Here is a 12,598-nt window from a genome sequence, read left to right as displayed (position 1 = left end):
ACCCTGTCTGATCCTCCTTTATGATATATGGCAGTACCCTTTCTAGTCTCAATGCTAACTTTTTAGAAATGATTTTAAAATATGCATTTAGCAAGGATATTGGTCTGTATGACGTAGAATCTTCTGGATCCTTTCCTTTTTTAAGGATAAGAGAGATATTTGCCTCTTTCAGTGAAGGCGGGAGACAGCCCTGACTATATGCATAGTTATATATGTCCATAAGTGGACCAGCCAATATTTCTGTAAATTCTTTATAGAATTCAGCTTGAAAATCATCTGGGCCAGGTGCCTTACCGCTCTGAAGTTGCCTGATTGCGTCAAGTATTTCTTGGACTGTTAGGGGAGCATTTAAGACCGATACCTGTTCCGGAGTTAGGCCCGGAAAGGTCAAATTTTTAAAAAATGATTGCATCCTCCTAGCCCTGTCTTCACAATCCTGCGATTTATATAAATCAGAATAAAATTTTCTAAAGATTGCATTAATCTTTTTATGATCATGAGTCAAAATACCCGTACTTTCCTTGATAGAAGTGATAGTTTGAGGGGCCTTTTTTTCCTTTGCAAGAAATGCTAAGTATCTACCCGGTTTGTCGCCAAATTCATGTAACCTTTGATTCGCAAATAATATTTCCCTCTTAGCCGTTTGGGTAAGCGTAGTGTTTAGAGCTGTCCTAAGGGCCGTAATCCTTTGCAATTTAATAATAGAAGGTCTATCAGCGTATGCTGCTCTAGCTGCTTTTAAGCAAGCTTCGAGAGACGCTGTTGTTCTCCCTTTAATTTTTTCTGGTTCACTGAGTAGGAGATGATCAAACCTCGCGCGTAAGCTTTGATGGTCTCCCACATCATTGATGGGCTGCTAGCTGTACCTAAATTAATTTCTAAAAAAGTTTTAAATTCTTGAGAAAAGTACTTTACAAATTTACTGTCTTTCATTAGGAAGGGGTCCACACGCCAATGCCGAGGGGATGTCCCGTTGTTCCTCGCCTTGGTTTCCAAATATACAGCAGCATGGTCGGAAATTACTATACTACCTATTTTACAGGATGATATGGAATTTAAAAAAACTGAGGGGGCAAAAAACATATCAATTCTGGTATGGCATTTATGTGGATTGGAGTAGAAAGAAAAATCTCTACCCTGTGGATGAAGACATCGCCATACATCTACTAATCCTAATTCTTTGTTCAGATCCACCAATTGTCTAGATCTGGGAGATATTCCTGCAGTACTCTTGGGAATCCTATCTATTTCCGGATCCATAATACAATTATAGGGGAAAATTTTAATTGTATGACGGGCACCAAGAGCCATCAACTTTGAGAAGGCTTCCGTTATAAATTTAAAGGGGCGTGCCGGGGGGCAGTACAAACTTAAAATCCCATATTCCTCTCCATTTATAAGGGCTTTAATCAGAATATATCGTCCAGATTCATCTTTTATTTGATTTAGGATTTTGAAAGGAAAATTCTTTCGAATAAGAATAACAACTCCCCTACTTTTTGAGCTAAAAGAAGAGAAAAAGGCCTGATCAAATCCATCCTGTCGTAATTTCAAGTGTTCTTTATCCGACAGATGTGTCTCCTGTATGAGAGCTATATCAAATCTTTACTTCTTAAGATTTGATAATATTTTCTTCCTTTTGACTGGCGAATTACTCCCCTTGACATTCCAGGTGCACCACTTAACCGACTGATCAACCATAATCATCCAGGCAAATCTGAGACCTCTCGGGAGGGGAAACCCTATCCAAAACATCTCGTGCATAGAGCATATAAAATTCACAAAAATAAAGGCTCTCTAATACACTCACTGCAGTATAACAAAAAACTATTTCTAAATAATAAAAAAACGTATAAAACATATTTAAATGGAGATTTTCCCCCTTGTTCCCAGGGGGTATTACTTCCTTTCCAAAGGTCCATCGTATCCTCTCCCAACCAATGCCCCACCCTCTCCTCAATAGAATGAGGAGAATTCAGATATAACACAAAGCTAGAGTTAACAGTGAGCACCCTACCCCCACCCACACCCCCACCCCCCCCCGCCCCCCCCACCCACACCTAGATATATTTGGTAATGTTAATACCATGTATAAACATATATAACTATAAAATTACAACCTCAGCAAATAATAATTAAATATAATAATACAAAATAGCAAGGGAAAAACAACCCCGCTCCTAGAGACAGAGGTAAAATAAAATAAGGTAACCACCTCCCCCCACCAACATTAACTAAACCCCCCAGCTTATATATATATACATACATACACACACACACATATATATAATATACACATACACACATACACATACATACATAGTTAAATAGAGAACAAATAAATAAATCCCTCTCCCCACCCCCCAAGTTAATATTAAACAGTAAGGTAAGAAAAAAGAAAAAAGGGGGGCGGATAGAAACCGGAGTGGGGGGCAAGGCAAACCAACATCCATTGTCTCTTACAATTTATCTAAGAGAGTCCAAAAATTCCTTAGCCTTTTCTGGCAATCCGAAGTTATACACGGATCCTTCATGGTTAAAGCGTAGCGTCGCTGGGTAGCTTAAGGAGTATTGAATATTTAAGTCCCTTAAACACTTCTTCACCTCATCGAATGCCTTCCTCTTTCAGACAAGAGCTGGAGAAAAGTCCTGGAATAACATGATCTTGGATCCTTTATAGATCATGGCTTGGGAATCTTTTCCAAGATTTCTAGAGGCTTCTAGGAGTATCTGCCTCTCCCTATAGCTCTGCAGCCAGAACAGGACCGGGCGAGGGTGCTGGTTCGAGCCGGGCCCACGTATTGCGACCCGGTAGGCCCATTCTACCCTTACCTGGCCTGATCCAGCCTCCAGATTTAAAAGCTGTGGCAGCCACTGCTCCAGAAACACTGTAAGCTGGCCTTCCTCTTCCCGTTCGGGAAGGCCCAGCAAACAAATATTTTTGACGACCTCGATTATCGAGGTCGCGTCAATGTGATTCTCTAAGGTCCGGACTTGCTGTTCGAGAGTCCGGACCTGATCCACAGCCGATTATGCTGTAGTTTCGGAGGTCGCGGCCTTTAGCTCCGCCCCTCCGACTCGGCGCTCGATTTCCCTAATGTCTCGGTCGTGCTTTTGCAGTGCAGCCAAGAATGAGTCCCACCGACTTCGGGATTCTTCAATGAAAGCGTCAATCTTCGCATACAGTTTAGAGATGATTTCCACGAGGCTCGCCACCGTAGGTAAGTCCCCCGGTGCGGCAGCGGATGCCTCTGCTGCAGCTGGAGAGGGTGGGGGAGGGGGTTCCTGCTTGCTGAGAGCTGCGGGCTCCCTTCCCTTTAGTCATTTTTGCTGAAGATTAAATTGTTTAATTTCAACACTGAGCAACGAATTAAATTAAACGGTTATTTTAAATGATTTGGTGAGTGTGGTGGGGGTGGGTGACCCACTTTGCCCAAGTCTTGGGAGGAGCACTGTAGACTCAGACTCGCTGGGTCACCGCCATCTTGGATCCCCTTCTGTCATTTTTAATGGTGTTTTAATTCTCCTTCAGCAAGGCAATGTAGTGAAAAGGTAAGTGGAAGACAGTCAGTATTATTGGAGACTTTCTCGTGCCTCCACGTTGGAGAGAGATAGAGACAGAGAGAGTTGCTTTTGATGCTTTGTTTCTTGGCTCCACACAAGTTATGGTCACTTGTCAGAAGCTAATCAGAATGTTATTATCCACCTTACCACAAAATCCATTGGCTCCATGATGTATTCTTTGTTTCTCACTGTTCCAAGAGAAAGCAACATTGTGTGCAATGCACAGTGTGCTCCATTAAATGCGAACTTTTAAAAATATATACAGCCATCTCTTTACATAGTCTCTTTGGTTGAGTCTCTATTTTAGGAAATAAAAAGATGAAATGCTATTTTAAAAATGCATGTTAGCATGTGATACAGAGATAACATAAAATGAGACCCTTCCCTTATACAAGTCTTATATAATATTTTATTTTCTCTTAAATCCATGACATATTTCATCATTTTATATTCAGGACAGGGCACCTATGATCATATAATCTTACCAGCATTTGGAATAATATTCATTTTGAATGGTTGAATCAATAGACTCCACCTGAACAGTCTATCTTTTACATTATAAACTTTCCTATTAAAGCATTTCCCAGCAACAGGACATAGACTTAGCTGTGTGCACATAGGCTCTTCAAATAAAAAAAAACCTTAAGGTTATTATAGGATAACACCACTCAATATCTGCATCAAAATCTTCACTTGAAACAGAAGAAAAAATGATCAACTTCATTTGGTTCCTCAGTGAATTCTGTTGTAGCAGCATCTAAAATTATATTGAGTTAACCTAGTTTCCAGGTCAATGTTCATGGAATACAGTCTGTGGATTCTTCCTCTGATTCTAACTTAAAGAAGTACTTTCACACTCCTTCTTCAATAAAGTTAACCTCAAGGCATGAACTAGAAATATTTTCTCAAAATTTGCTTTTAGGTGTATTTCCTGACTTTCAGCTGAAGTTGCTTCACGACTGTTTACTTCCTCAGATTAGACAAGAAACATGACTGATTCACGTGGCTGGTTCGCATTTAGGTTAAATAACAATACTTCACAGGAATATTTATTTCTTTGAACCATCTTGTCAAATAAAAAAATCTTTTACTGGCTCACCTCCTAACTGGTCTGCATGTGTCCATTATACAGAGGAACCTCGTTAATCTGACCGAGATGAGTGGGCACTGTTTGGCTCATATAATTGATTATTCAGGTATTCAAATTTACCTTAAGCAAGGTACGCCATACTGATCTAACGCTGTGCCCTACCAGAGAATTTGTTTAAATCTCGAATTTTAATGAGTCTGCTATTTAAAAAAAAAGAGCTAATCTTTGCATTCTGCAAATTACAGGTTAAACTGAGAAGGACTAAACCCTTACCATCCCATAAATACTGTGTATGAAATCCCAGCATTAAACAAGGTCCTGAAAAGCTTCTACGATCACAAGAGCATTCATCAGTTTCCAGGAACTCAGTGTTGCGATAGAAAGACAGAAACTCCACCTCACGCATGCATTTATGTTCTTGGCCACTTCTTTTTTCATGAATGGCCCAGTAAAGTGACAGGAATACTGTAAACACTTACTTTTGCAAAGGGTTGTGCAACTAACCCTTATCTAAAAAAAATCCAATCGTTGATGCTTGAGGTGCTTGTGTTTCTTTATTTTTGCCAGCATTTTCACATGTTCTTCAGTCCAGGTAAATTGAATATACTCACCTCTTTGATGTAATGTCTTTGCAGGGTCTTGAGATCTTCTTTGGATAATCTGAAATTTGGAGAATTGATATTCGGATAATCGAGGTTCTTCTGAATTTGAAGAAATGGCACTTCAACTTTCGGGCCATTTTATTTCATCCAAATCTATAAAGTCTCTTTTATTCATTAAATTGAATATGAGTACAACAATCACTGCGAGGAATTTGAATCTCTCTTTTTATTTGAGCTGGTTTCTCTGAGCTTAACCAATAAGGATATTGTTTAATCAACACTGAGTCCAATGTGCCCATGTTATGTCCAGTTGTATCCAAATATATCTTTACATATTTCCTTTATGACTTGACTAGATTGTCCTGTTGTCCTCCCTCTAATTATGAAAGCCCACTGTCTAACTATCCCAGTATTTCCATATTGGCTAGCCAAATCACAGGAAGTTGGCTTTGTGAACTATCTACCTTTCCTTCTACCTCACACTTACTGTTTCTGTCATTACTCACTACTCTTACCAACCAGCTCCTTCTTATCCTCTTCCCCACAATGATATTACTTCATTATGTTTATGCAACATAAATGATTCTCCTTCCTGCAATCCAAAGCATTTATCAGATAATTCATTTTACTAACCCTTCTAACCTTGTATAAACTGCTGAATTTTGATTTTACAGACTTACCCTGCAGAAGCTAATAATACCAGTACTTTGTCTCCTGCATGAAATATCCTAGTTGTAGCATGTTCGGCTGCCTATTCCTTCTTTTTGTTTGTGAAGTTTTTAAATGCTCTTGCACTCTCTTACATGCTCCTGTGAGTCTCTCTGACAAACACTGAGGATTTGTTTGTCTACTTTAAGAATTTTTCCTTAGTCAACATTAATGAACATCTTATCTCATGGCCATGGATAAACCTGAAGGGAGCAAATCCAGTGGATTCAGTTTGGGAATCTCTGGGAGCAAATAGTGACAAACCTAACCCTTCATTCCAATCCTGAGGATATTTTAGCTACCCCAAGCTCCATGCAGGTGAACTGTAGTTGGTTTCAATTGGTTTGAGACATAAACTGCTGCTTATATCTGAGAAAACTTCAGAATAAGTCAGAACCTCAATCAGATTGCATTTCAATTGGTCAACAAGTTAATTTTTCCACTAATGCTTTAGCTGTTCTTGTCCTTAAAATACATGACTCCTAGACACCAGATTGGTATATAATAAGGATATTCTGATGTCCTGCTTTGTTTTTGAAATGGTCCTACACAATCTACCAATACTCAACGAATGGCTTTTATAAGCTGGTATGCGTACCATATGTGCTAGTTGGATTATGTATTGAGATTTACCTACCACTTATATGACAGGTTTATCGAACTGCACCATGTCCTTATGAAGTCTTGGCTAGTGAAATGTTTGGCTGTCAGTGGTTGAATTTTGTCCTGCAATAGGAATTTCATCTGCTCCTCACAATATCTCCTTATTATACCTGGGCAGTACCACTTTCTGTTGAACAACCTTCCACTCCTCATCCACACGTCTGTGAGTTTATCTCCATCTGCTTACCAGACCTCTATTTTCAACAAAATAACAGTCTGAAACTCCTTCGGCCCAGACCATCATGCAAGCCAACCTTCCATCCATTGACTCCAACTACACTTCTCATCGCTGTGGAAAGGCCGTCAATATCAAAGACCCCTCCCAACCCAGTAATAATCTCTTTCAACCTCTGCTGTCAGGCAGAAGATACAAAAGCTTAAATTCATGTACCAACAGGTTCAAAAACAGCGTCTTCCCCACGGCTAATAGACGTCTCAAATTTAAAATCTAATGTTGACCTTGTTTTTTGTACATCTTCTTTGCAGTTATAACTTTGTATTCTTCTCTCTGTTCAATCACCCGTATAATCTTTAGTGCCTTTGTACATTATGATTTGCTGTACTGCATGCAAAACAAAAGCTTTTCACTGTACTTAGGTACATGTCACAATAATAAATCAAATCAAATTAACTTCAGTAAGCTGCCTGTGCTAACTCTAGGTCTTCTTTGTGAGCCTCGACAAATGAAGTCATACCAAATGTATTCTTTGAATTGTCCTAACCAAAGAAAGCTTCCATTACTCTAATATCTGCTTGTGGTATTACTTTGACCTCCAGTGATGTGCTTTGCTTCTCTATTGGTCAGGTCATGACACACCAATGATAAAAATATCTGGAACTTGTTCCTAGAACTGTTGCATCTCTTTGACATGCCTCAGGCATTCTGCAATTATTGGCAAAGCTATAATCTTTCTGCCAGCCAAATCATTATCCAGGAGTAAATCCACTCTGTCCATTGGTAATTTCTTACTACTCCTATTAGCACTAGACCAGATAATGAACCACACTTCAATTGCAATTTGTACAATGGAACCAGGATATGGTCATCGTTTATCCTGTTTACAAGCTTTGGCTTCCACTGAACTCCATGGAGTGAAAATCAAATCCTTCCGCAGTGAAAAAGTTTGAGTACCACCTGTCATTGAGTGTACTTATGCATTTAGCTGCATTGCTTTCTTTCCTTTTAACAAAAGTCCTTCAGATCTCTCATCAACCCGAATCATCTCTTCTGCACTCATAACAGTTTTTATCTCTGGTTCCATGGTTGTGGCTAAAGCTATTACTTTATCCTTGCTGGTTTCTGTTAGACTGTCCTTTTCAGACTCATTGTTACATGGCTCAATAAGTCCCACAGGTTTTACATGAAACTTCCAGCTTCCAATGTGACTCCGTCCTATTTCATTCCAATGGAAACACTTAAGTTTTTGATTTTTCATGTCCATCTTCAGTATCCTCCTTTCTGATCATTTTTTCCTTACCTTCCTTTACTCTTTCATCCTTTCTCCTTCCCGAGTTTATGGGCATGACAGAAAAAGACTTAGTTTTATAGATCAGCTCATAATTGTCAGCCATTTTTGCTAACTGCCAAGTAGTTGCAATCCTTTGGTCTTCAGCATGGGTTCTTATTATAAAATTGAGGTTTGAAGTTCTTCCAGTGGAAGTACTTCTCTGGGCATTTGATATGTAGTTACAACTTCTAACGTTGTAAAGATCACTTTGCTTAACCATTTTGAATTCAGTGTAGGTTTTCCCAGGTTGGTGCCTTTAATTTAGAAACTTTTACCTCTATGCTTCAGGGAGTAAGCCAAGTGTACTCATTTATATTTGACAGTTCCATAAACTCCAGAACAGTGAAGCATAAATTTCCTGTGCTTTACTTACCAATTTATTCTGTACGGGCAATGTCCTGTCTTCCTTTCATTTGTCCTGCTAATCTTTCAACAAGACATGAAGGTTTCTTCCATGTTCTTTTCCTCAAACTTTGGTAGGGCATACACAAATGTGAACATTTCCTTACTGCACTTCAGATTATGACAACAATTTTCCCATCATCCTTTTCTTTCTCTCTCTTTCAAATATTTAGCTTCAGTCTCTTAAGTTCTCTTGCTCATGACTTTCCCCTAAAGGCCAAACTTGAAAGTTCAATTTCAATTCCGTTTTTCTACATTTTCCACTCTATCTCCAATGTTTTAATTTTTTTTCTTCCATTTTAAGATTCTTTAACTGTGACTCGATATTAAATGATTCTAATGTGTCACTGTAGTGATGGGAATGAGGTCATGAATATGACTTCCTTGATTGGAGGTTTTAACCTGGTCCAATCAGGAAGCCCTGGCTGACAAAAATAAAGGGGAGTGCCTGATGCACGCAGCAGTCCCCTGCAACCGCAGATTGCAGTGGTTCACGGACTCCCAGCCCAACTGCTTGTTCTGTGGCGCTGTGGAGTCCGTGGACCATGTATATATTGGGTGTGGGCGTTTGCACTCCCTTTTTGATTTCCTCAAAAACCTTCTCCTCTGTTTCTGGCTGCACTTCAGTCCCACGCTCCTGATCTTCGGGCACCCGGTACGGAGGAGGGAGGGCAGGTCCGAGGACCTCCTCGTGGGTCTGCTCCTGGGCCTGGCCAAACTGGCCATCAACAGGTCCAGGCAGTGGGCCGTGGAGGGGGTCGTTAGGGCCGACTGCCTGCCCCTCTTCCGGGGTTACGTTAGAGCCCGGGTGTCCTTGGAGAAGGAGCACGCGGTGTCCACCGACACCCTGGAGTCGTTCAGGGAGAGGTGGGCGCCGCAGGGAGTGGAGTGCGTCATTTCTCCCTCCAACTCTATTTTGATTTAGTCCCTACCCTCCCCTTCACTGTTTTGCTCACACAGCATTGCCCTGTGGTTTGAAGGGCAGTGCTTGTCACTGGCCACTCGGGTGTTTTTCATATCTTCCTGGTGGTGGAAATTGAATAAAGATTTGCGCACTTTGTGTCCTTTCACTGTGTCTCACACCTGCGCACACACACCATGGGTGCTGGGGAAAAAATAAGCACTACCGCACTTAGGCGGTAGTGTGGGGGTTAAATAAAAAAAATAAATAAAAAATAAACAGATTTGTTCCTTGGAGAAGAAAAAAAAATAAAAAAAAAAATAAAGGGGAGTGCCTGATGCACGCAGCAGTCCCCTGCAACCGCAGATTGCAGTGGTTCACGGACTCCCAGCCCAACTGCTTGTTCTGTGGCGCTGTGGAGTCCGTGGACCATGTCTATATTGGGTGTGGGCGTTTGCACTCCCTTTTTGATTTTCTTAAGAACCTTCTCCTCTGTTTCTGGCTGCACTTCAGTCCCACGCTCCTGATCTTCGGGCACCCGGTACGGAGGAGGGAGGGCAGGTCCGAGGACCTCCTCGTGGGTCTGCTCCTGGGCCTGGCCAAACTGGCCATCAACAGGTCCAGGCAGCGGGCCGTGGAGGGGGTCGTTAGGGCCGACTGCCTGCCCCTCTTCCGGGGTTACGTTAGAGCCCGGGTGTCCTTGGAGAAGGAGCACGCGGTGTCCACCGACACCCTGGAGTCGTTCAGGGAGAGGTGGGCGCCGCAGGGAGTGGAGTGCATCATTTCTCCCTCCAACTCTATTTTGATTTAGTCCCTACCCTCCCCTTCACTGTTTTGCTCACACAGCATTGCCCTGTGGTTTGAAGGGCAGTGCTTGTCACTGGCCACTCGGGTGTCTTTCCTATCTTCCTGGTGGTAGGAATTGAATAAAGATTCGTGCACTTTGTGTCTTTTCACTGTGTCTCACACCTGCGCACACACACACACTATGGGTGCTGGGGAATAAAAATAAGCACTACCGCACTTAGGCGGTAGTGTGGGGGCTAGAAAAAAAAAAAAAGGGGAGTGCCTGATGCACGCAGCAGTCCCCTGCAACCGCAGATTGCAGTGGTTCACGGACTCCCAGCCCAACTGCTTGTTCTGTGGCGCTGTGGAGTCCGTGGACCATGTATACATTGGGTGTGGGCGTTTGCACTCCCTTTTTGATTTTCTCAGAAACCTTCTCCTCTGCTTTTGGCTGCACTTCAGTCCCACGCTCCTGATCTTCGGGCACCCGGTATGGAGGATGGAGGGCAGGTCCGAGGACCTCCTCGTGGGTCTGCTCCTGGGCCTGGCCAAACTGGCCATCAACAGGTCCAGGCAGCGGGCCGTGGAGGGGGTCGTTAGGGCCGACTGCCTGCCCCTCTTCCGGGGTTACGTTAGAGCCCGGGTGTCCTTGGAGAAGGAGCACGCGGTGTCCACCGACACCCTGGAGTCGTTCAGGGAGAGGTGGGCTCCGCAGGGAGTGGAGTGTATTATTTCCCCGTCCAACTCTATTTTGATTTAGTCCCTACCCTTCCCTTCACTGTTTTGCTCACACAGCATTGCCCTGTGGTTTGAAGGGCAGTGCTTGTCACTGGCCACTCGGGTGTTTTTCCTATCTTCCTGGTGGTGGAAATTGAATAAAGATTCGTGCACTTTGTGTCTTTTCACTGTGTCTCACACCTGCGCACACACACACACTATGGGTGCTCGGGAATAAAAATAAGCACTACCGCACTTAGGTGGTAGTGTGGGGGTTAAATTTAAAAAAATTAAAAAAAAGAAAAAGATAAAAGAAAAAAAAAGAATAAGAAAAAAAAGAGAAAAAAAAAGAAAAAAGAAGAAAAAAAAAATAAAAATAAAGGGGAGTGCCTGATGCACGCAGCAGTCCCGTGCAACCGCAGATTGCAGTGGTTCACGGACTCCCAGCCCAACTGCTTGTTCTGTGGCGCTGTGGAGTCCGTGGACCATGTATATATTGGGTGTGGGCGTTTGCACTCCCTTTTTGATTTTCTCAAAAACCTTCTCCTCTGTTTCTGGCTGCACTTCAGTCCCACGCTCCTGATCTTCGGGCACCCGGTACGGAGGAGGGAGGGCAGATCCGAGGACCTCCTCGTGGGTCTGCTCCTGGGCCTGGCCAAACTGGCCAGCAACAGGTCCAGGCAGCGGGCCGTGGAGGGGGTCGTTAGGGCCAACTGCCTGCCCCTCTTCCGGGGTTACGTTAGAGCCCGGGTGTCCTTGGAGAAGGAGCACGGGGTGTCCACCAACACCCTGGAGTCATTCAGGGAGAGGTGGGCGCCGCAGGGAGTGGAGTGCATCATTTCTCCCTCCAACTCTATTTTGATTTAGTCCCTACCCTCCCCTTCACCGTTTTGATCACACAGCATTGCCCTGTGGTTTGAAGGGCAGTGCTTGTCACTGGCCACTCGGGTATTTTTCATATCTTCCTGGTGGTGGCAATTGAATAAAGATTTGTGCACTTTGTGTCTTTTCACTGTGTCTCACACTTGCACACACACACACCATGGGTGCTGGGGAAAAAATAAGCACTACCGCAGTAAAAAAAAATAAAAAAAAATAAAAAAAAGAAAAAAAAGAAAAAAAAAGAAAAAAAAGGAAAAAAAAATAAATAAAGGGGAGTGCCTGATGCACGCAGCAGTCCCCTGCAACCGCAGATTGCGGTGGTTCACGGACTCCCAGCCCAACTGCTTGTTCTGTGGCGCTGTGGAGGCCGCGGACCATGTCTATATTGGGTGTGGGCGTTTGCACTCCCTTTTTGATTTTCTTAAGAACCTCCTCCTCTGTTTCTGGCTGCACTTCAGTCCCACGCTCCTGATCTTCGGGCACCCGGTACGGAGGAGGGAGGGCAGGTCCGAAGACCTCCTCGTGGGTCTGCTCCTGGGCCTGGCCAAACTGGCCATCAACAGGTCCAGGTAGCGGGCCGTGGAGGGGGTCGTTAGGGCCGACTGCCTGCCCCTCTTCCGGGGTTACGTTAGAGCCCGGGTGTCCTTGGAGAAGGAGCATGCGGTGTCCACCAACACCCTGGAGTTGTGACTGGCCACTCGAGTGTTTCCTTCCCTTCTGGAGAGGTTGGACCATTTCTGTGACTGACTGTGACTGTGCAAGGACTGTTCCTGTT

Source organism: Chiloscyllium punctatum, chromosome 3 (genome assembly GCF_047496795.1).
Source record: "Chiloscyllium punctatum isolate Juve2018m chromosome 3, sChiPun1.3, whole genome shotgun sequence".
In the NCBI taxonomy this organism is placed as follows: domain Eukaryota; kingdom Metazoa; phylum Chordata; class Chondrichthyes; order Orectolobiformes; family Hemiscylliidae; genus Chiloscyllium; species Chiloscyllium punctatum.
The sequence above is the reverse complement of the archived record's forward strand: the minus strand, read 5'-3'. Positions refer to the sequence as shown.